At 46.9% G+C, this 21,549-nt stretch overlaps 1 protein-coding gene across 7 annotated transcripts in view; it reads left to right on the top strand.

Annotated features, from left to right (window-relative positions):
- Window positions 1-5,601: 5,601 nt before the first annotated feature.
- The window catches only part of LOC137435788 (AT-rich interactive domain-containing protein 4B), a 198,729-nt gene continuing 182,781 nt past the window's right edge, over window positions 5,602-21,549 (top strand). For 6 of the 7 annotated variants that reach the window (XM_078785606.1, XM_078785603.1, XM_068129745.2 and 3 more), the window contains exon 1: window positions 5,602-5,836. The gene's annotated coding sequence lies outside the window, so the exon portion shown is untranslated. The remainder of the gene's footprint in view (window positions 5,837-21,549) is intronic. The other variant, XM_068129772.2, reaches the window with a different exon arrangement.

Genomic DNA, 21,549 nt, shown 5'->3' with positions numbered 1-21,549 from the left:
GTCCATTCGCAAAGCCAAAACGAACGACCACAGAACCACCCTCCTATTTACATGCAATGGTTCGGTCCATTCGCAAAGCCAAAACGAACGACCACAGAACCACCCTCCTATTTACATGCAATGGTTCGGTCCATTCGCAAAGCCAAAACGAACGACCTGCGAGTACGGTGACCATACCTTGGGACCCCCTTGTCCGATTAATTTCAAACCTTGACAAATTTTCCATTCCTTCCCTTCCTGATCTTTCGTGGCATCTCTGCCATTTAAAATCCCATATTTTGTGAGCGTGCCGAATCAGTAAGCATCACCCCTTTTATGAGCCTCGACCAGAGGGTGGTTGTTACTCACAAACACCATTTCCTGTAATTATCTCTCACTAGGGCATGCCCGTACTATATATATATCTAAAATTATATCCCCCGCCGAGCAAGTCGCTGGCTCCAAGTCGAGTGCTTTGAACAAAAAAAGAAGTACTCTAAACGGTGGTTTTTTATTCAACCGTGAAGCATGTCTCAAAGGCTTCTTGATGGACCTGGACAAAATTTGATGCAATTTTTTTTCTCAATCGCCATCTTTCATCATAATTCTGGACCGGCATGAGGGGGGTTGTCTGTCATGAATTTATAGGCATGGCGGGAAAACTGAAAAAAATTATTTATTTAAAACGGGTGTACACGATTGTACACGTGTACGGAAGGACCTTACCGAACCGGCAAACAAGTCGCTTCATGCACATCAGTGGTGCGTTTCTTCGTGGCGCGTGTCAGAAGAATTACACAGCGCAGGAAAAATACGTATTTACAGAAATCGTTAAAAAAAACTCGGATAATCGCTAAAATCGTTGTGGCCGGTGTACCATATTGGAAATATATATATATATATCTATCTATAATTCCAGTAATCTCTGTCTGTACGTTTGTACGTTTGTACGTTTGTCTGTGACCGCTGTTTCTCGACAACCACGGGTCCGATATACTTTTAACTTGCCAGGTATATTGCTGGGGACCCGAGGATGTGCCTTTTCAAGGTTTCATATTAATCGGACAATTACTTACCGAGCTATGTCCAAAAAACGATTCAACCAATCAGAGAGCAGCGAACTATCGCGTGTGCCGAACGTGGCGGGCACACTCTGCCTCGGATGGCACATTTGAGAGCGTATTTATTTATTTCACGTTTGCAAACTATGTTGGCGTTAAACTATGTTTTACAACTAATAAAAACGAATTTGCGATTCATTCGCTTTCCTGCGCGTTTGTGCACGCGATGGCGATTTCTTTACCAAACTCCGGAAGCCGTTCGCTTTGGACCAAACCATTGCATGTAAATAGAGGGGGGGGGGGGGGGGGATTGTCACCACTCGCAAGCCGTTCGCTTTGGACCAAACCATTTCATGTAAATAGAGGGGGGGGGGATATAATTTTAGATATAGATATAGTACGGGCATGCCCTAGTAAGTATAATTCCGTTTCCCGGTTCCCTGTCGCTCGCCAAGCGCCGATCAAGTCAAGTGCTTCGAACAAGTGCAAAAAAAAAAGTAGTACTTTATCCGTGTGCTGGTGGGTAAACGAGTGTACCGGCCTTACACGTCCTGGAAGCAAGCGGTCGCAAGGTGCACACTTGCTCCGCCCGCTTCCAGGTCACAGTAAGGCCCTTTAATAACCAGCGCAAAAATACGTATTTACAGAAATCATTTAGAAAAAAAACGAATAAATTGCTACAGTCGTTTATCGAAATCCCATTCGTGATGGCTCACGCCACCTATATCGCGGCATCGGTGCGCAAAGAAGCCCCAGACCACCTGCTCCCCCATGTATGTACCCATAACTTCCAAGTTCGTAAATCATATTGGACAAGACAAGACACACTCACCTTTTAAAGAAGACTTGCTTGTACAATTGATCGCAGCGGTGCCTCCAAGATTGTCAGGGAATTTACTGAGGGACTCACAGGACTCCAAAGACCGGACACAGGTTACAAAAGGTCTCGTTTATTAAACTGTATTCACTTCATCCAATTACCAAAATGATACCGCATAATATAATGGATCAGGTTAACTCTTTTCGCTGGTCCTTCTCTCCATCCGACACTCCCGTTCGGTCAGCGATTCACGTAGCAAGTACTCTCGACTCCAGCCGCAGCTCCCGCTTATATGGACCAACTCGACTTAATCCTCTGTCCGCTGAACTCGTAATCTCCTCTCCGCCGACGTCACCGGTCGCCTTCCTGGCGCCAGCTAGCCCCCCCTGCTGTGAGTTCCATTTATCAAACAATAGGGGGGTGCTCCAGCCTGGGGCCGTGACCAGGTGTTTCAAGAGACCATCATGTTCGTGCACATTCCTAACTCATTTACAAACCCGTCCCCCACAGAGTTTGCATGTAAAATGCATCTGCTTTGTTACTAGGTCAACCAATAAGTTACCAGTGCCAATTAATAAGTTACACTGAATTACACTTCCACAGGACCGTTGGCCATTTTGCCTCATGCCTGATTTCGCATCGCTCCAGGTTTTTCACCTCGCTTCAACCATTTCAACGCATCCAGCCGTTAACCTGGTGTGTGTGTGTAACGTGGATTTTGAGTGGGAATTTGTGGTTCGTCGATTGGGAGCCGTTGAACATCCATACCCGAAGGTGTGATTTCCCAGTCGCCTCTTGAGGGTACCTTTGCCCATCTTTGGCAGTGTGACTGTCAACTGAACGGGATTCTGGTCTCGATACAACATCGTTCTGACGATCACTGGAGCGTGGATCGACTTTGGTTTGAAGCTGGGACAGAGACATTGGGAATGTTCTTTTCGCTCACTTGGAGCACAGTGAGTTATATTGTGCGAAACTGATGGTACCATCATAGGAATGATATATTGGTTGTACAATTGATTAATATTGTTATTGTACTGTTATTCTTGTGTGACCTTAATACAATACTTGTTTGTTGGTAACAATTGGTGTGGTTTCACCATTGATCTTTGACACACAGAATAACACATCTTTCTGCCGTGACTCCTCTCGGGGCTCGACGGTACACCGTGACCGTGGTTTGGGGAGGAGCACCTAACAGTATGTTGGGTCTTTGGGGGTCTTCAGGGTATTTTGGGTCTTCAGGGGTCTTGGTGGTCTGAAGGGTCTTGGGGAAATTAAAGGGTCGTCAAAGGTCTGAGGGGTCTCAGCAGTCTTAACGCAATTAAGAGGGTTAATTAAGAGGGTGGTAATTTTATTTGAAGAAGTAGAAGACGTTTTCATCGCATATAAACATACCTACATACATACATAGCGAACCATATACGTTTGCTCTTTTATAATAAGACTGAGGAAACTTCACCCTGCAACTTTCTCTCACTGTCCTTTATGGAGTTCTCCACGTACTTGTCGAGACAAATATGTGCTTCACTAGCCCTCCCTGAACATACCACTGACAGCATGGTCCGAGCAATTGATGCATATGATGCTCCCATGTATTGTTGCGAGAGGACAGAATGGAGAAGAAGTCCTCCGTCATCGACCTGTACATAAATCCTCGGTAACTCAGATTCTGTGATTGTTTCCGTCTGGAGGGACTCAAGGTTTTTCAGCAATGCTGATTTTTTTGGTTTTCACATGCGCCCCATCATAGTGTGCGAGTGACAGTGGGTGCATGGTAATTGAGTAGGAGAGAACCTTCCAAAGGTCAAATGTTGTCTTCTCTGCAACGACTACGATCATACGTACAAACATATCCCTCAGGCTCTCAGCATTTGCCTTGGCTTTCTGTGAGGCGGGAAGAATAGTTTTGTTCTTCACGTTCTGAGCAGCAAAGTTCTGTACACGTGTGTGCATTTCACAGGTTTCAAGAAATCCACTGCTGTTGCTGTCCCATTCATCTTGAAATTTCTCTCTTTCATCCTGACCCTTTTTCAGCGTATTGAGTAGATATGCTTCGGTAGCCTTAGATGCTGCTTGACCGGTTGCAACATTCACCAAGGAAGTTGGAGCATCAACTGTGAACGGATTGCAGAATTCGTCAATTTTTGCACTCAGTGCAGCCATCTGACTATTGTCCCTTTTCATTATTGAGGGACGGCATTGAGCTGTTGCATTTTCCCCCCAGTTCAAGCCCGGATGTTCTTAGTTCGGTGATTGCCATAGCCTGCTGTGTCTTAGTCATAGACCACCAGCGCATTGCGTTCTCAGAATGCCGTCCAGCTCTATGGAGGAGGGGGGGGGGGGGGGGGGGGAATTCGGCGGTGTCTGGCGGGCACACGCCAACCCTGAAAATGTCTGGCAGTGGCCATTCATGATACGTTGGACTATGCCAAACTATTTCCTGTGGGTTTCACCAGGTCAACTCACGAGCTGATCTAGCTCAATTTTGGAGATGGGGGCTTTCGCGGGCATCTGGCGGGCACAACCCACCACTGAAAATGTCTGGCAGTGGTCATTCATGATATCTGGGACCATGCCGAACATTTTCCAGTAGGTTTCACAGGGTTAACTCACGAGCTGATCTCGCTCAATTTTGGAGGTGGTGGCTTTCGCGGGAATCTGGCAGGCACAACCCACCACTGAAAATGTCTGGCAGTGGTCATTCATGATATCTGGGACTATGCCGAACATTTTCCAGTAGGTGTCACAGGGTTAACTCACGAGCTGATCTAGCTCAATTTTGGAGTTCCGGTTATGTAAGTCTGGCAGGCACAACCCACCACTGAAAATGTCTGGCAGTGGTCATTCATGATATCTGGAACTATGCCGAACATTTTCAGTAGGTTTCACAGGGTTAACTCACGAGCTGATCTAGCTCAATTTTGGAGGTGGGGGCTTTCGCGGGCATCTGGCGGGCACAACCCACCACTGAAAATGTCTGGCAGTGGTCATTCATGATATCTGGGACTACGCCGAACATTTTCCAGTAGGTTTCATCAGGTTAACTCACAGACCTGATCTCGCTCAATTTTGGGGCCCCTTTCTAATAGCCCTTCTGACCACACCCACCAGAATGTGCCCGGCAGACATCCATTTCATTACATCGACATGCACATGGACCATTGCTATATGCCTATATACATGAAAATTGGTTAACTGTCCAGCTAATCGGACCCCCCTGGGCTCCTGGTCTATTCAGATGATGTATTCCGCGTTTTGAATTTCTGACGTCAATGAATCTTGGGGTGTATCACGAAAGAAAAATGTAGCTCGGCAGGTTCTCCCCTTCTTCGCACCCTTTTCATTTCTTTGCATTCTGTGTCATACAAAGTGACCGTAAAGTATAATCATGTGGATCATGTAGTTTTTTAAATCGATAAAATATATGTAAATACTAAATTTAAACTGTCAAGCCCTGACGACGGTCCAGGAAGTCACATGACCATTTTGTTTACACGTTTTGTACGTCTGCAGTGTATTTAAAGCATGGCAAATTGTCGTGGACCTTTTGCATAGTTGGCAGAGCGCGGGATCGAGGAATTTTAAATTGTTTTCAAACAGTTGATTATTTGGTTGAACACCTACTGCACATATTTAATAACCACACAAGGGCGATAAGAGATATAGAAACGGCCCAACGGGTTTGCATATGTGAAATGGACGCCCCGGCACGTGATGCCAAGGCAGGCCACGCCCCTTGGTGGGGAGCGGTTTCCCATCTCACTGAAAGGGAAATCTCTTTGAGAGAGATCTGCGTTTTGTTTCGCGCGTACTGGTGCCTCGGACGACGGTCAGTTCTGTCGCGTCAGCGCTCTACCAGAAACTGCCAGAAACTAAATTATCCAGTCGAGGTCTAACGACGTTACGTCGGAGCCGTCCTGTGATGCGTCGCGACCCAAATCTGGAGGCGGTGCGTCGGCGCAGCAGCAGCACGGTGAGTGCTCTATGAACGGGCAGTAGATACGATGAGGGAGTGAGTGAGTGATCCACGCACCGCTCCGTGTATCAGATTCCGTGTGTGTGTGACTGTGTGTGTGCGACTGTGTGTGTGTGACTGTGTATGTGACTAAGAGTGTGTGACTAAGAGTGTGTGACTAAGAGTGTGTGACTAAGAGTGTGTGACTGAAAGTGTGTGACTGAAAGTGTGTGACTGAAAGTGTGTGACTGAAAGTGTGTGACTGAAAGTGTGTGACTGAAAGTGTGTGACTGAAAGTGTGTGACTGAAAGTGTGTGGCTGTGTGACTTGCATGTGTGTGTATTTGTGTTTGTGTGTATTTGTGACAATCTATGTGTGTTTGTCTGACTCGTATGTGTGTTTTTGTAACTGTGTATTTTTGTGACGGTTTGTTTTTTTGTGTGACGTTTGTGCGTCTGACTTGTGTTTGTGACTGTCTTTGTGTTTGTGACTGTGTGTTTATGACTGACTCTGTCTGTGTGTTTGTGACTGGCTGTGTGTTTGTGACTGGCTGTGTGTTTGTGACTGTCTTTGTGTGTGTTTGTGATTTTGTCTGTGTGTTTGTGATTTTGTCTATGTGTGTTTGTGATTTTGTCTGTGTGTTTGTGATTGTGATTGTGTGTTTTGTGATTGTGTGTTTTGTGATTGTGTGTTTTGTGATTGTGTGTTTTGTGATTGTGTGTTTTGTGATTGTGTGTTTTGTGATTGTGTGTTTTGTGATTGTGTGTTTTGTGATTTTGTGACTGTGTTTTGTGACTTTGTCTGTGCGTTTTGTGACTTTGTGTGTTTTGTGACTTTTGTGACTGTGTTTTGTGACCTTGTCTGTGTGTGTTTGTGACTTTGTGTGTTTGCGACTTTGTGTGTTTGCGACTTTGTGTGTTTGTGACTTTGTGTGTTTGTGACTTTGTGTGTTTGTGACTTTGTGTGTGTCTGTGACTTTGTGTGTGTCTGTGACTTTGTTTGTGTTTGTGACTTTGTGTGTGTTTGTGACTTTGTGTGTGTTTGTGACTTTGTGTGTGTTTGTGACTTTGTGTGTTTGTGACTTTGTGTGTGTTTGTGACTTTGTGTGTGTTTGTGACTTTGTGTGTGTTTGTGACTTTGTGTGTGTTTGTGACTATGTGTGTGTTTGTGACTTTGTGTGTGTTTGTGACTTTGTGTGTGTTTGTGACTTTGTGTGTGTTTGTGACTTTGTGTGTGTTTGTGACTTTGTGTGTGTTTGTGACTTTGTGTGTGTTTGTGACTTTGTGTGTGTTTGTGACTTTGTGTGTGTTTGTGACTTTGTGTGTGTTTGTGACTTTGTGTGTGTTTGTGACTTTGTGTGTGTTTGTGACTTTGTGTGTGTTTGTGACTTTGTGTGTGTTTGTGACTTTGTGTGTGTTTGTGACTTTGTGTGTGTTTGTGACTTTGTGTGTGTTTGTGACTTTGTGTGTGTTTGTGTCTGTGTGTGTTTGTGTCTGTGTGTGTTTGTGTCTGTGTGTGTTTGCGACTGTGTGGTTGCGACTGTGTGGTTGCGACTGTGTGGTTGCGACTGTGTGGTTGCGACTGTGTGGTTGCGACTGTGTGGTTGCGACTGTGTGGTTGCGACTGTGTGGTTGCGACTGTGTGGTTGCGACTGTGTGGTTGCGACTGTGTGGTTGCGACTGTGTGTTTGCGACTGTGTGTTTGCGACTGTGTGTTTGCGACTGTGTGTTTGCGACTGTGTGTTTGCGACTGTGTGTTTGCGACTGTGTGTTTGTGACTGTGTGTTTGTGACTGTGTGTTTGTGACTGTGTGTTTGTGACTGTGTGTTTGTGACTGTGTGTTTGTGACTGTGTTTGTGACTGTGTGTTTGTGACTGTGTGTTTGTGACTGTGTGTCTGTGACTGTGTGTCTGTGACTGTGTGTCTGTGACTGTGTGTCTGTGACTGTGTGTCTGTGACGGTGTGTTTGTGACGGTGTGTTTGTGACGGTGTGTTTGTGACGGTGTGGTTGTGACTGTGGTTGTGACTGTGGTTGTGACTGTGGTTGTGACTGTGGTTGTGACTGTGTTTTTGACTTTGTGTTTGTTTGTGACTTTGTGTTTGTTTGTGACTTTGTGTGTGTTTGTGACTTTGTGTGTGTTTGTGACTTTGTGTGTGTTTGTGACTTTGTGTGTGTTTGTGACTCTGTGTGTATGTGACTGTGTGTGTTTGTGACTGTGTGTTTGTGACCCTGTGTGTGTTTGTGACCCTGTGTGTGTTTGTGACCCTGTGTGTGTTTGTGACCCTGTGTGTGTTTGTGACCCTGTGTGTGTTTGTGACCCTGTGTGTGTTTGTGACTGTGTGTTTGTGACTGTGTGTTTGTGACTGTGTGTTTGTGGCTCGGTGTGTTTGTGACTCGGTGTGTTTGTGACTCTGTGTGTTTGTGACTCTGTGTGTTTGTGACTCTGTGTGTTTGTGACTCTGTGTGTTTGTGACTCTGTGTGTTTGTGACTCTGTGTGTTTGTGACTCTGTGTGTTTGTGACTCTGTGTGTTTGTGACTCTGTGTGTTTGTGACTGTTTGTGACTCTGTGTTTGTGACTCTGTGTTTGTGACTCTGTGTTTGTGACTCTGTGTTTGTGACTGTGTTTGTGACTCTGTGTGTTTGTGACTGTGTGTTTGTGACTTTGTGTGTGTTTGTGACTTTGTGTGTGTTTGTGACTTTGTGTGTGTTTGTGACTTTGTGTGTGTTTGTGACTTTGTGTGACTTTGTGTGACTTTGTGTGTGTTTGTGACTTTGTGTGTGTTTGTGACTTTGTGTGTGTTTGTGACTTTGTGTGTGTTTGTGACTGTGTGTTTGTGACTGTGTGTTTGTGACTGTGTGTGTTTGTGACTCTGTGTGTGTTTGTGACTCTGTGTGTGTTTGTGACTCTGTGTGTTTGTGACTCTGTGTGTGTTTGTGACTTTGTGTGTGTTTGTGACTTTGTCTTTGTGTGTGTTTGTGACTTTGTCTTTGTGTGTGTTTGTGACTTTGTCTTTGTGTGTGTTTGTGGCTTTGTCTTTGTGTGTGTTTGTGACTTTGTCTTTGTGTGTGTTTGTGACTTTGTCTTTGTGTGTGTTTGTGACTTTGTCTTTGTGTGTGTTTGTGACTTTGTCTTTGTGTGTGTTTGTGACTTTGTCTTTGTGTGTGTCTGTGACTTTGTCTTTGTGTGTGCTTGTGACATTGTCTTTGTGTGTGTTTGTGACTTTGTCTTTTGTCTTTGTGTGTGTTTGTGACTTTGACTTTGCCTTTGTGTGTGTTTGTGACTGTGACTTTGAATTTGTGTGTGTTTGTGACTTTGTCTTTGTGTGTGTTTGTGACTTTGATTTTGTCTTTGTTTGTGTTTGTGACTTTGAATTTGTCTTTGTGTGTGTTTGTGACTTTGACTTTGTCTTTGTGTGTGTTTTTGATTTTGTCTGTGTTTGTTTGTGATTTTTGTCTGTGTTTTTGTGATTTTGTCTTTGTATGCATGTGTTTGTGACTTTGTCTGTGTATGTTTTGTGACTTTATCTGTGTGTTTTGTGACTTTATCTGTGTGTGTTATGTGACTTTGTCTGTGTGTTTTGTGACATTATCTGTGTGTGTTTTGTGACATTATCTGTGTGTGTTTTGTGACTTTGTATGTGTGTTTGTGACTTTGTCTATGTGTTTGTGACTTTGTCTATGTGTTTGTGACTTTGTCTGTGTGTTTGTGACTTTGTCTATGTGTTTGTGACTTTGTCTATGTGTTTGTGATTGTCTATGTGTGTTTGTGACTGTCTATGTGTGTTTGTGACTGTCTATGTGTGTTTGTGACTGTCTATGTGTGTTTGTGACTGTCTATGTGTGTTTGTTGTGACTATGTGTGTGTGTTGTGACTGTCTGTGGGGTTGTGACCGTCTATGTGTTTGTGACTGTCTAGGTGTGTTTGTGACTGTCTATGTGTGGCTGTCTGTGTGTTTGTGACTATGTGTGTTTGTGACTGTCTGTGTGTTTGTGACTGTCGGTGTGTTTGTGACTGTCGGTGTGTTTGTGACTGTCGGTGTGTTTGTGACTGTCGGTGTGTTTGTGACTGTCGGTGTGTTTGTGACTGTCGGTGTGTTTGTGACTGTCGGTGTGTTTGTGACTGTCGATGTGTTTGTGACTGTCGATGTGTTTGTGACTGTCGATGTGTTTGTGACTGTCTGTGTGTTTGTGACTGTCTGTGTGTTTGTGACTGTCTGTGTGTTTGTGACTGTGTGTTTGTGATTGTCTATGCATGTTTGTGAATGTTGGGGGTGGTGGAGATATGAGATAGAAGGGAGATGAAGTGGGGAGGAGGCAGTTTGAGAAGGAGGTGGGAGGGCGGGAGAATTGGAGAGGGATGGTAGGGGGTGGAGATTTGAAGGGGAGGGGTAGGGGGGAGTTTTGAATGGGAGAGGCAAGGGGGGAGTTTTTGAATGGGAGAGGCAAGGGGGGAGTTTAGGAGGGGAAGGGCAAGGGGGGAGATTTGGAGTGGAGGGGCAAGGGGGGAGTTTAGAAAGTTGATGATTAATGAAAGACGAACATTTATAACAAATTGGGTTTATTGTGATTTTCAAGTTAGCGATCCGTTTAAGAACGATAGAGGAGGGGTGGAATGAATGTGAATTTAGAGCATGTAGTGATTTAGAATTATAAGAGATTGATTTTTTTTTGAAGTAGAATGAGTTGGAGAGGAAATTGAAAAGAGCCTTTTGAATAGGAAGAAAAACAGCATAATAGCTGGGCCAGGATTCAAACCCAGGCGTGACAGCCCAGAGACGAATGCACATGCTTCTCGGGCTATAGGCTATTTGGCCGGTCCCAAGGCCACCAGAGTTATTGATGAGCCAAAGTCTTCGTGAGTGAAACTTGAGGATTTCTTGTGCATCTTGTGCAAACTTTTCTTGGAATTTTGAGGGTATCACCACTCCAGAAATCCACATGATACAACAATTGCTTTTCTTTGCTTCCTGTCAAAGAAGGGTCAACGAGTTGAATGTCTTAAAATATTGGGCCATTCGCTTAATATAAGGTGAAATCCAGAACTATTGCAAGGACCAGATCTCATTTCTTCTGCAACATCTCTAAGAGTTACAGGCAACCCTTTATGTGTGAAACTGGGTACACCACTTACTTGTCATCCTCCTCAAACTGCACACACTGCTGCCATGACAACACATCCATATGTGCATGGTCCTGATAACACATGTACTCGATGTCATAATTGTAGGTTAATAAAATTGAGGGCCAACATTGCATTCTTAAAGCTCCCAGAGTTAGCACAGCAGATATTTCTCCCAAAATAGCTTGCAGAGGTCTATGATCTGTTAACAAAGTGAATTTCCATCCATGCACGTACTTATGGAATTTCTAACTCCAATAACCATACTCAAAGCCTCATTTTCAATGTAAACTTTTTCTTCCTCGCAGAAAACGTCCTCAATGCAAATGTTAGAGATTGCTCACCTGAAGGTAATATGCGTGACATCACTGCCCCAACCCCCGTTGTTCCCCTTCCCTTCCCATCGCTCACTCCCCTCCACCATCCCCCCCACCCCTGCTCCCGAGCGGATGCATCACAAGATATCCATTAATATCTTCGCTGGGTCATTGTGAGCTCCCGACCTGCTAGTGAAACCTCCCAAGCTCAGAATGTCTGGGGATCAACTACATTTGGCACCTCTTTGCAACAACACATGACGTGGTTAATAATGTGGACAAATTTGCCCAAAAACATCCATATTAGTTCGACAAACCCAAGAATGACTGCAGCCCTGAGGCGTTAGTGGGTGCCTGACCATTTACAATGGCGACCATCTTCATCGGTTTGGTGCAGGCATTGATCATCAATCCGGTAACCCAGGTACTCAACCAAATATTAAAGTAATACACATTTGGTGAACTTCACTTTCAATCGATATATCTAGTCTTGACAGAACTTGATCCATCATTTTCACATGCTCTTCCACTGTCGTTGCTAAATCCAAGATGTCATCCAGGAAAGAGGCAACTTGGTCCAAACCATGCAGAATCTGGTCTAGAAAGTTCTGGAAGCGTGTTGGTGCTGTGGACACACAATTTGCCAATCATTCATATTGGTACAGTCCTGAATTTTTTTTTTTTTTTGTATACAAGGTCGAGGCTCGTGTAAGAGCTAACATTGATCACAAAAAGGCAAACTGACACATAAAACATATGATAAAGGGAACGGGAGACAAGATGGGGAGAGAGAGGGAAGCACACAAGTACAACATTTGGGAGTAGGGACATCGGAGATCTGTGGGAGGGAAAAGGCTTGGGGGGGGGGGGGGCGTGGAGGCATGGGAAGGGGGGTGGGGGGAGGGTGTGAGAGGTAAAAAAAAAAAATAAACGTCCAGCTAATGTGGAAAATGAGTTCTGTATTTGGTAAAGGATATAGTTCTGGTTCTACCCACCTGTTTACTGTGACTTTCAACACAGTCTCACCTTGTTGTTCTTCTTGGATACCATAGCAAATAGGGCAGCACAATCACTACTCTCTATTAATGACTAGCAAATGTACCCGGCGTTGCCGGGCAATGTCGAGTCCCGACTCTGACTCCTTCCCCTCCATCATCACACCCCTCCCTCGTCTCCTACAAGCCCCCACCCCCTCTGGACACCCACCCCACCCCACTCCCCTTCCCATCCCTCCTCCAACCTCCACCCATCCGCACCTACCTCCTCCTACCCCACCACCTCCCCCCACTCTTCAGTTGAGCTTCAACTTTCCGACAGATGGCCTCACATTATCCTCAAGCACCCTCTGGTGCAATGAAGAATTCATAGTGGATTCTATGATGGTGAGCTGCCCAGGCCCTGATGCAGCAAAGCTGCCCCAAACCATATTTCCACCACCATGCTTTACAGTTGGTATCAGGTTCTTGTCGTCAAATGCTGTCTTTGGTTTTCGCCAAACATGTCTTCTGGTACTGTGGCCAAATAGCTCAGAGCACATTGTTCCAGAAGTGCTGGTCTTTGCCGAGGTGTTCATTGGCAAACCTTAGTCTTGCCCTGTTGTTCTTTCTGGACAGCAAAGGTTTCCTCCTGGTACACCTCCCATGTAGATCAAATTTGTGCAGCCTCTTTCTCATGGTAGACTCGTGCACTTTGACATCAACAGTGGCAAGAGCTACCTGTAGGTCCCGTGGTGACATTCTGTGGTTCTTAGAGACTTCTTTCAGCATCTTGCGGTCTGCTCTCGGGCTGAACTTGCTGGGGCGGCCTGGCCTGAACAAGTTGGCAGTTGTTTGGAATCTTCTCCACTTGTAGATGATCTTCCGGACAGTCGAATGATTGATTTCAAATTGTTTGGAGATCTTTTTAAATCCCTTCCCAGACTCATAGGCATCTACAACCTTCTTTCTGAAGGCCTCAGAGAGCTCTTTTGATCGAGGCATGGTGACGCCGCACACTTCAACAACAAAGAGCAAACCAAACGAAATGTCTGAGGTTCAAATAAGACAGGTTCCTCCAAGATCCTCTCTGATGATGTTCTAATCATTTGCACCTGAGCTGGTGCACCTGATTCTAATTTTAGGTATTTGAAGTAGTGATAAATGTAGGGGTGTACTTACTTTTTCCACATGCGAATTTTGCATTTATGTTTATTTAAATTATACAATGGACTACAAAATGTAAATGTTTCATGATATTTGTTATATTATATCACCTTTATCTATCAATATTGTTGAAATGAAGATCAAATAGCTGTATGTTGAAATATGTTGAAAAAGTCAAAACTTTACATGGGGTGTACGGTACTTACTTTTTCGTGTGTGTGTGTGTGTGTGTGTGTGTGTGTGTGTGTGTGTGTGTGTGTGTGTGTGTGTGTGTGTGTGTGTGTGTGTGTGTGTGTGTGTGTATGTATGTATATATATATATATATATATATATATATATAATATACAGTGAAACCTTGACTTACGAGTTTAATTCGTTCTGTGACCGAGCTCGTAACTCAATTTGCTCGTTTCTCAAATTAAATTTCCCCATTAAAATGAATTGAAATGCTATTAATCCGTTCCAGACCCCCAAAAACCACACCAATTTTTTTTGTTACGTGTTTTTAAATAAGAAAAATGTACTTTATAAATAACAAATAATGTATAAACAAGCACGACCTCGTATATACTGTACATAATAAAAGAGAATGTAAAGAAATAAACTGGGTTTATTAAGTGTATTTACTCGCACTCCTCACTGTATTTACTGACTGTCAACCACACAAACAACAACTTCTCCATCTCTTCATGGACAGAGGAGCTTTGAAATAATCTTAACGCCCTTGGCTGGCGTTATAGCCTTTATCGACTCCTTCTGCTTCAAAATCGTACATATCGTAGAAGTACTACGATCGTACTGCCTCGCCAAGTCGACAACACGCACACCTCGCTCATGTTTTTCGACGATTACGTGTTTTATATCCAAGCACATCCTTTTCTTCTTCTTAGCACTGCCCTTGGCACTCAATTTCTTAGGACCCATGGTTAAAACTAAGAAATTTTCCAAAATAAACAAAATGCGAAAACAAAGCAACAGCGATACGGCAGAGATGCTTGCACGGCAAGATAACCACGTGAACTGAACGCTCGCTGGGCCACCTAGTGGCGGGTGGCGTAAGCTCGCTCGCTCGTAACTCAGATCTCGGCTCGCATCACAAAGCAAAAAATCGACCGAGCGACGGCTCGTATCTCGGAAAACTCGTAAGTTGGTGCACTCGTACGTCAAGGTTTCACTGTATATGTATGTATATATATATATATATATATATATATATATATATATATATATATATATATATATATATATATATATTGTTACGGACACGACTTTGATGTTATGGTGGGCCGAGCGGAATGGCCGCCGTGTTCGCACAAGTTACCCGATTATACTCGAACCTTGGCCGAGTCGCGCTACGCTAAATCAATTGAGGAAAGGACACAACGGCTGGATTAAAATGACACGACACCAGGGGTACGGTTCTCAAGACCTCCGGAGGAGGTTATAATATTGCGGAAGGTTAGATTACAGGGATGAGAGAGACAGCATAGAAAGATAGGCACTTAGACACACTTATCTTATTCCCGACAGACCACAGATAAACGGGACAAAACTGACACACACGGGGATTGATGGCAAGGAGGGGCAGGTCTTCGATGGCTCAAGGTGCACCTTGGCTCAGGGGCAAAATCGACCCGGTCCGGTCCAAAGATGCGGGGAGGTCGCTCAGCGCTCGGAGGTCGCGACTTGTCTTTCCAAGCTGGGGGCGCATCTGACGTCACGTCCGGTAAGTGGCTGCGCATATCCGGCGGGGAGTGACACGCCCTCGGCTCGTCAGCTCCGCCCCAGATGGAATCGGCCCGCCGCTTCTCACTGGCTGCGGGGGGTTACCGGGCTCCGCCCCTGACGAGGAGCTGACAGCCAGCCCCTTCGTGGTAACCCCGTGGAGCGCATGGGCAATGGCGGCTAACCAAGCCGGAGTGAGGACGCACACTCCCCGCGCCGCGCCGCGCCGCCCCCCTCTGTTGTTGTAGTTGTTGTTGTAGTTGTTGTTGTTGTTGTTGTTTCATGGGGAAGATGGGAGGAGGTATGGGGAGGTCCTAAACTCACTACTGGTGCCATACAATCACATTCTGGTGCAACGAAGAGTCAGAATTAATGGAAACGAGTCCTTAACTGACATAGACTAAGAATAACTAGCAAGATGTCCGAAAGTTGTCTACGTGAGATGCGGTGGACCTGGGTACGACATTTAATGGGGGAAGAAGGGGAAGGTCGGTTCTACAGAGTGTTGTTTACAGACAATGGGACTAGGGAATGGGGGATTGGGGATAGTTGGGGAGTATTGGGGAAATAGGGGAATATTTACAAGCGGATATGGAGGCCAAATGCCATATCCGCAACATTGCACCCTTCTCTACCCTCGGGGCGTCCCGACCCGATAAATTTTTACCTATTTTAGTGTGGCACTCAGATGTAGTTCCCTCTACTATTAACTCTACCCTGAGTGCGACAGTTTTACAGATATTCACAAATGAGTAAATATGTCCCCCTGCGACGTTGCACCCTTCTCCTCACAGAAACACACCCACAGGATAACCGAATCGCGGAAAGAATTCGCAAACTAAACATACAGCCGGTAGGGAGCATTATTTACACAAGACTACGCTGATATTTACACTACGATCCAGGACCTGTTTTTGGAGGAACACATGCAGATGTTATGCATAGAGAGAGCACGCATGCCAGCATCGATACACCAACCCACGAGTGCTCTGTGGCCTTACGGCCTTTAATAATGTGCAGAGCACCCCTTCCAAGCACCAAAAGCACCACCCCATCACACAGTCAGCACCATCCGGTGCACCAATAAAATGTTTAATAATCATGGTGTGGTGTCGCAGCCGGCCGATGTTCTGCCGCTGGTCTTGCCTTCGTGTGGTGCACTTGGCCTTCTTGCTTCCCTAGAAAATAAAGAAAGGCGCCAACCGCGTCCATTTCCTTATTGTGGCCGTCAGGGTGCCAACTATTAGTGGTTCACCTTGTATGGCATAGGTGCCACGTTGACCCATAGGTCCATCCACGGGTGGTGCTTGGCCGCAAAAGAACTGCGGTCCATGGTGGGCGGCCACAAACATTGCAGTCCATATGGTGTATCGATCCAGGCAGCAAGCAGCGAAAGTGCAGGCCCACAACTGCGGAGCCAGCACCTCTCTCTCCTCTCTCTCTGCCCCAAAGCCAGATCCTCGGAGGTGGGAGACAAAAGAAAAGACAAGTGAGTAAGGTGGTAAGGGCGCAAAAGTGCACGCAATGTAAGGTAATGCACACTGGGGGCACATGGGAACCAGGTGAGACAGGTACGTTCCTACCGTACGCCCCCCCCCCCCACCAGGTAACCTACATGGCCCCTCCCTTACCCCTTACTGTATCCACAAAACACAACACTACCCATAAACATCTACTTTACAAATCAACAAACGTCCCTACTGTCTTCCCCGTTCCTCCCATAAACCAAATTCGTCTTCTCTCCCTCCTAACCAATCAAATTTGCCATTTTCAACTTTCATCAAAATTTGCCATTACCAATTCATCATCAGTCCCTCCTAAGGAGGGAGAGATGGAATCACCCCAATGTCTCATCCACGTCGTGATGCGTCTCACCAATCCACACAGCAATTCTCATTTCCTGCACACAGAACAAAGAAAACACAGGTGTGGAGTCATCATCATCACCACAGGTAAGTGGCTGCGTATGGTGCGACAGGTTCATCAATCCTAACTATTTCCTAAATGACTTTAACAACTTTACATTACCCGGGGTCTTTCCTCTGCCAAACCATTGGCCCTCTTACACTATGGGTTCTAAAAACCAATGCCCATTGACCAAACTGTGGTGCTTTTCAATTTGGGGTCTCACTCCCCCGATTCATCTCCCGGTGCCATCGCACAATTTCTGGGCTGTGGCGTGTACCTCTCCCAGCGGGTCTACCCACCTGCACACCTCCACCACTGCAGTTGCCTCCGAGCTTACCTGCTCCTTACCCTAACCTAACTACCTGGGGAAGGCCCTCTGGCGCTCTCCCCACTCGGTGCCCTCTCTGGCACTGGGCTACCCGGGTCCGTCCTCCGGATCCTCGGGCCCCATCCACAACTCTACCGGCTCCCAGAGCCCACCTGCGGCCTCACCTGGCCGACATCCTCACAGTGGTGGAGTGCCCAACCAACTACACACACTAACAGGCTACACGCCCAGCCATTTCCACAACACTAATGCACTCATCCACAATACCATTCTGCAACCGCACCACAAATGCCAATATCCAACCACAATTTACCTATACCCTCTACCTAACACTTACACTACCCGCCCCGGGTACTCGTGAAAGGGGTCCACTCTTCCCCCATCCACACCTTCGCACCATGCACACCACTCCGTACCACTTACTCCAACTCTCTCCACACACCTGCACTTGCACACCTGTGCTCTCACACCTGGTGCCACCTGCACCCTTCTCTCCCCAAGCGCATTCGCGCTGATCCACAACACTCACTACTCATACACTGCTCCACACACCTGTCCAGCTCTCACATAGCATCATCTCAGCTAACTACTCCCCTCTGAAACTTGCGCTTCCCAGTCGTCCCTTTAAACTATTGCGCTCCCTCGTCATTATAATCCACACTAATCTACCTGCGTCCCCACTACAGGTATCAGTCACTAACTAACCTTAACGTTACCTAATGTCATCTTCGCTAGATCCCTATCAATATCCTAACCCACCCGGGCTAGTTTTCACTGCCATACACCCCATAAGCTATTGCTCCTTTGCCCCCACTATATGGGAAGGGTGGCAGGGATGCCACCCTTACCCACCGGGCCCATCGCTCACTACCAATTTTGCACATCAAATTTCCACAAATCAAAAATTTGCCAATCACTACCCATCATCTGCCAATCACTACTGCCAATCCCTTGCCAATCATCAAATTTTGTTTTTCTCTAATTTTGGGTCCAAAACACTAACCTCATCACCCAGTCTACTCACTAATGCCTCTCGGTGCGCCAATTCCTGTCCAAAGCCCGGCTTCGTAAAGCCGAGCAATGAATGCGGGTTGTTTGGTGCCAGCGGCTGGATACGTCCCGCATTTGGTGCAGGGAAGGAGGTTTACCCGGGCCGAGATCCCACGCACTATCTCGGCACGGAGCCATCCCATGGCTCGATCTCGATCTGCCGGAATGCCTCAACAAAAAGTGGTCGCCATGACGACCCTTCCTATCCAGCCGCCCGCTCCGCCTAGTGGAGCACGGACGCGGCCGTTCAAAGCGAGGCCCAGCACGCACCGAGGGCCCGATTCGGCTAAAAGTCGACCTAACCTTTAACCCGGTTACCTTCGATGCCTCACCTGCATGCTTACACCCCGCAGCCCGTTCCTTGCTCACACATGCAGCCGTTTCCATGCTCCTCGTACCTTTCCTTACACACCCAGGTACCCTCATTCCACTCACAGCCTTGGTCACACACCTGACCACCGAACACTTTGGCACACATTCGTTGGTCGCACACCTCACCAACACACCTCTTCGCGCCCCCTCCTCTGTCACCTCCTCTGTGACAATCACAGGTGTGCTCTCATTCGCACACCCAACCACGTGCCTCACTACCAATTCCAGCGTGCATTCCCACTCACGCTCTACCATTCCAGGTGTGCTTCCTTTCTCACCTGTCACAACCAACTCACGCTCCTTGTCACTCTCACTACTCTCACCTCCATTCTTGACAGCGCACTCTTTCCTCATGCACCTGTCCGTTACACACCTTTCTCGCGCACACCCTTGCGCACACTCTCCCGTCACACCCTCTGTAACACTCACCACAGGCGTGCATTCTTCCTTGCCTTTGACAGCGCACTCTTTCCCCATGCACCTGTCCGTCACACACCTTTCTCGCGCACACTCCTGCGCACACTCTCCCGTCACACCCTCTGTAACACTTACCACACCGCGCTTCCATGTGCTCCCTCGCACACGCGCTACGACCGACTCACTCTCGCCAGCACCCTCACTCCTTGGTACGCACTTTTTCCTCACACACCCCAGAGTCGGACTTTCTCGCACACCTCCTTTTTCGCACACCAGACCTGTCGCACACTTCACCAACGGCCTCTCACGAACACCCGGGTCCATCTCGACCCCCAAGCTTCTTAAATCACCTGGCGCATCATACGCACGACCATATTGGTCACCACTTACACCGGGTCCTCTTCCTCTTCGCTTCTCCTCCATCACCTGCGAATCCCTCATCCGGTTAATGAGCACATCATCACGATCCAAACACAGACTTTGGACCAATTCTTTCATCTCCTCTTTTATCTCTTTCTTATCCCCTCTCCGTCGCTTCTTAATTTCGCTCACCCCTTCTTCCACTTCTTCTAATTTCTGCTTCACCTCTTTTATTCCCCGGTACGTCTCCTCAAGCTCGTCCTCCAAGGCTACCTTGACCGTTTCCATGTGCGTCCTCACCTGCCGGTCCTTCGTCTCCATTACCTCTATCACCTCGTCCAACCTCGTTGTCAGTCCCTCACGTACCATCTGACATTCCCTCTTCGTCGCTATCAAGTCGTCTTTTAGTTCTTTCTGTGTCGCTTTTAACCCTCCTAATACCGCAGTGTTCCTTTGTACCTGCTCCACTAACTCCGTCTGTCCCACCGTCAGCTGCTCCACCTCCTGCGTCAGGTCCTCTATACCCCCTTGCAATTTTACAGTCCCCTTTCTCACCTCCTTCTCCATGTGCTCCTTACAGTGCCTCACCTCCTCGCGCACTCCTCCGACCTCCTCACTCACACCTCTTCTGATCTCCTCTCCCATCACTTGCATCTCCTGCCCAGATGCCACCCTCATCTGCTCCATTTCCTCCCTGTGAGCATCCAGTTTGGTTTCTACCCCCATTCTGACCCCCTCTATCTGCTGCCCCATTTGTTTAACTTCCCTTTCCGCTTGGTCCCTCATGTCCCTCAATTTGCCTTCCATCCTGTTTTCTAACCCCTCTAACCCCTTTTGCATCCCTTCCATTTGATTCTCTTGAGCGGCCATTCTGTTTTCTACCCCCATTAACCCCTCCTGTATTTCCCCTAATCTATTGTCTAATCCCTCTATTCTACTTCCTAACCCATGTTTCACCCCTTCTATCCCATTGTCTAACCCCTCTAATTTCTTGTCTAATCCCTCACCGGTACCCCTCGCTTCGTCCCTCATTACCCCCATTTGGCCCTCCAATCGCTCACCCAATCGCTCACTATCAGCCCTCATTTGCTCACTATTAGCCCTCATATCGTCCTTCTGCAGGTTGAGGGACGCCTGCATTTGCGCTATAAATTGCTCCATGAGGGCCTGCATTTGGGCCATCCCTCCCACTTGTGCAGCGGGTGCGGCCGCCGTAGCTATGTGCGAGGCGCCATTTCGCGCGCCCGCAACGTCGGGCGCAACGACGCTATTTTGTGCGTCTGCTACCCTCACTGCTTCGCTCTCCTCTTGTCCCTCATTTTGGTCCTGGATCGACCCTGCCTCACTCTCCTCTACCGGACCCCAGCCGACTTTGTCTGCCATAGCGCGACTTTCAAAATTCGGGTTTTTATATTTTGTAAAACACAATCAAATTTCGCCGTTATAATTTCGAGCGCGTAAAACGCGCTCCGGATCGAATCTCACTCCTCGACACCAATTGTTACCCTAATGGTACAATTGGTGTTCCAAAATTTGGGCTAAATGAATTTAGTCCCAGGTCCGAATCCCACTCCTGACACCAATTGTTACGGACACGACTTTGATGTTATGGTGGGCCGAGCGGAATGGCCGCCGTGTTCGCACAAGTTACCCGATTATACTCGAACCTTGGCCGAGTCGCGCTACGCTAAATCAATTGAGGAAAGGACACAACGGCTGGATTAAAATGACACGACACCAGGGGTACGGTTCTCAAGACCTCCGGAGGAGGTTATAATATTGCGGAAGGTTAGATTACAGGGATGAGAGAGACAGCATAGAAAGATAGGCACTTAGACACACTTATCTTATTCCCGACAGACCACAGATAAACGGGACAAAACTGACTCACACGGGGATTGATGGCAAGGAGGGGCAGGTCTTCGATGGCTCAAGGTGCACCTTGGCTCAGGGGCAAAATCGACCCGGTCCGGTCCAAAGATGCGGGGAGGT

This window comes from Myxine glutinosa, chromosome 1, assembly GCF_964187855.1.
Source record: "Myxine glutinosa chromosome 1, kmMyxGlut1.1, whole genome shotgun sequence".
NCBI lineage: Eukaryota > Metazoa > Chordata > Myxini > Myxiniformes > Myxinidae > Myxine > Myxine glutinosa.
This window is presented reverse-complemented; position numbering and strand designations above follow the sequence as displayed.